Source organism: Pteropus vampyrus, unplaced genomic scaffold (assembly GCF_000151845.1).
Source record: "Pteropus vampyrus isolate Shadow unplaced genomic scaffold, Pvam_2.0 Scaffold61, whole genome shotgun sequence".
Taxonomy (NCBI): domain Eukaryota; kingdom Metazoa; phylum Chordata; class Mammalia; order Chiroptera; family Pteropodidae; genus Pteropus; species Pteropus vampyrus.
This window is the reverse complement of record NW_011888842.1, coordinates 1,611,773-1,615,004: the sequence shown is the minus strand read 5'-3', so window position 1 is coordinate 1,615,004 and position 3,232 is coordinate 1,611,773. Positions and strand designations below refer to the sequence as shown.

General features: G+C 46.7%; 1 protein-coding gene across 1 annotated transcript in view; it reads left to right on the top strand.

Annotated features, from left to right (window-relative positions):
* The first annotated feature begins 470 nt into the window (after positions 1 to 470).
* Positions 471 to 3,232, top strand: part of TNC (tenascin C) — an 89,210-nt gene continuing 86,448 nt past the window's right edge. Inside the window, exon 1 of the mRNA XM_023531043.1 lies at positions 471 to 907. The gene's annotated coding sequence lies outside the window, so the exon portion shown is untranslated. The remainder of the gene's footprint in view (positions 908 to 3,232) is intronic.

The following is a 3,232-nucleotide window of genomic DNA, read 5'->3' as shown; positions in this document are numbered from 1 at the left end:
GCTTAGAAGACAGGACCAGGCACAGGGAGGGGGTGAACCGTGTCAAAAAGCAGCTCTCCTACAAAATACTGCTTGCTGGGACAATGAGGCCCCCAGGCAGCTGGGCATAGCTGTCTCCCTCAGGGGAGAAGACAGACTGATCTGTGCTCCCAGTACTGACCCCACCTGCTGAGAACTAATCCTGGGTTATCTCTCTTCTGGCCCAGAGAAACCCAAAATTCCCCAGGCTTTTGAAGGGCTTTATCTCCTCTTTCCAGGAACTGGGCTCAGCCCATGTGCTTTCTCAGAGGTGCCCTGAGCAGCTGCTGCCCAGAGCCCAGGCAGCCGGCTGCTGCTCTCATTTCCAGCCTGCAGGAGGTGCAGAGCCAGACCCCGCGGATCCCGCTCCCTCTCCCTCCCCGGGCTTCTGTCTCACAATTAGAAAATCCATTTGGGGAGCAAAGCAAAAATCACACTTCGCTAACAGCTGCTCTGCGTAGGGGGCTGGAGGAAGGGAAGCAGGAATTCCTCCTTTCGCCATAAATTGTATGCAAATGGGTTCTTTTCCTGGCAGGGAGCAGGGAGTGAGTGCGTCTTTCATGAGCTAACCCCGTTCCTCCTCTGGGAGGGCTGTTCCTTTAATTCGCCAACCGAAAAAGTGGGAAAGGATGTCTGGAGGCGAGGCGTCCCATTTCAGAGGAAGGAGCTCACTATATAAGCCAGCCAAAGCTGGCTGCACTGGCCACAGCCTGCCTACTGTCACACGCGCTCCCGCGCAGACATACACCCGCCTCTCCATACAAAGACAGCTCCTGGTGGGGTGACCCTGGGGGGCCTCGCGCGTGTGAGCCCCGCTGCCGCTCACATCCAGGTACTTAGTCCGTGGAGCTGGTTCATTCAAGGATCTAGGTCTCCCAACTCCAGAAAGGTAAGTCTGTTTTACCTCCATCACCAAAGATCCTTGTGATACACTGTTTTCATTCCTGGTACCGAGTGGGTTGTGTTTACATAATTATAAAACTTTTGCTTTGTCTTCGCCGCTAGCAAAACGGGATGTTTGTTAGGACCTGGGTGCACCTTGACTGTTTTCTATTTGCCCACTTCTAATCTGATAGGTTTTTGTCTGTTTGTTTCAGTTCTTTGAATAGGAAGGAACTTCTTGTAAAAGTTTTTTGTTTTTTCGTTTTTTGTTTTTGTTTTTGTTTTTAATATGCTGTTCTTCAGAGGAAAAGTAAGAATTTTCTCTTCCTGGCTGATTCACCTGTGAATATTTTTGTGAAGGTTAGGGAAGTAGAGTTTGAAAGTAGAGTTTGCTCATAGCCTTACTCTGGGAAGAGATAGAGGGAGATTATGTTAAAGGATCATCTAGAGAGAACAATAAAATTTTACATCTAAACAGCCCTTACCTTACAAGCTTACAGTTTTGTATCCAACCCCTCATTCCACATCCACCCTTTGGTCAGACGTGGAAAGGGATGAGGGCTGGGGACAAGAGAGAGAAGGTGTCTTCTAGGGCCTGATGAACAGCTATAGATGACAAGATGGGAGTGGTGAACACCAGTTTTCATTCTGAAGCACGGGGGAACTTTCTGTGGATACCTCCTGATTCACCCATCCTGGGGCTGGGTACCTGAGCATGTATGGGTCGCTTAGAGCCAGTAGTATCCCATCTCTTTCTAAAATCACCTCTCCCTCCTCACCTCTCATCACAGAAAGCCCTGAGAAGCAATTTCTCCCTGGGATATGAGTACTACCTCTCTGGGCTGACTGAAAAAGCACAGGGGTTCCTTTCGCCCATCAGTGTTATAAGGGTTATGATAAAGAGCTCAGGTTTTGAAGGTGGGGATCTCTTTATTGTCCCTGCCGCCACCACCACACATGTGACCCTGATGAAAATACATAACCTCTTTGAGCCTCACTTTCCACTCTCTAAAATGGGCATAGTAAGGTCTGTTGTCACTGTGAAGAGGAAATGAGTGAGTGCTCAGTACCTGGAAGTTTGGATAATCATTGTCATTGCCAAAAACTGCCATCACCTTGGACATTTAAAGAGGCACTTAGCCATCCTTGGATTGTTCCTTGTGCGATCCCCACCCGCCTGTCCGCACTCCCTTTGTTTTTATCTTGCCAGCGCTAAGGGTGTCTCCCTAGGTTGGCAGGTCAGAGACTTGGCTGTATTTTACAAGCAGGAGGTTGTGTTGGCACAGGTTGGGAGAAAAGGGAGCTGCCTGGGGCTGGATATAAATGTCAGGTTCTGATTCCAGAATGCATGAGGGTTTGAATTTGGGTATTTGCAGATTCTAAAGTTGTCAGCTAGAAAGTAGAATGCTGCCGGAAGACTCTTTGGAAAAGCTTTCCGTCCAAGGGGAGAGCAGGACGGAACCCCCCTTGAAGAATGAATGCCTCTTTCTCATGTTTTTGTGGACCTTTCCCCTCTTTTTATAGAGCTTTCCCATATGTGCTTTAGAAATAAAACCTGCTGCCCACTGCAGCCAGCTTTCCAGCTTGTCCTACAAGCCCAGCTCAGGACTGGGGAGAGATTCGTTCAGTGCTAAAGAAACCCGTGGAAAGTTTGATAGCATAGGGTGCATCTGAGCCTTTTGTACTAGATGTGAGTGTGCTGTGACCCTGTGCTTTGGAGGGAGGTGAGGGTGTTTGGGAGAATAAAAGGGTGCATAATATGAGTATTCTGATTTGCTCAAAAATTGTGAATTGGATAAAGATTGAAAGGGATGCTGCCAAACTCTAAAGTTGTTAAAGGTTTTTGTTTTTTTTATACTTTATTTAAAAAAACCTAGCTTCCCTATCTCATCTTCCACTGTCTCTCCAAGCCCCAAGAAGTTACCAATCTTTTAACCCTCAGCTTCGTCATTCATATAAAGAAGATGATCTCATTGGGCTCTTGTGACACTCAAATGAGATAATATATGCCAAACTCTTGGCACAGTACCTGGTACATAATAAGAGCTCAATAAATGGTGGCTTTTCTTGGTTTTATTGCTTATCGATTTGCAAAAACTTTCCCAAGATTAATGTTCTGAGACAGAACATTTCAAATATTTTAGCAATGAAATTATGTATTAAATGAAACTGAGGGAAAAACCCCAATATATGACAAGTAACTGCAAGGGTGGTTGGGTTGAAATAGGAGTGGAGGGTGCAAGACTCACCATATTGCTCTCTCAGCCACCAAGACATCACAACAGAATCTTGAACACACAAAACACAGTTCGAAATCGTAAAGCCAGGCGGC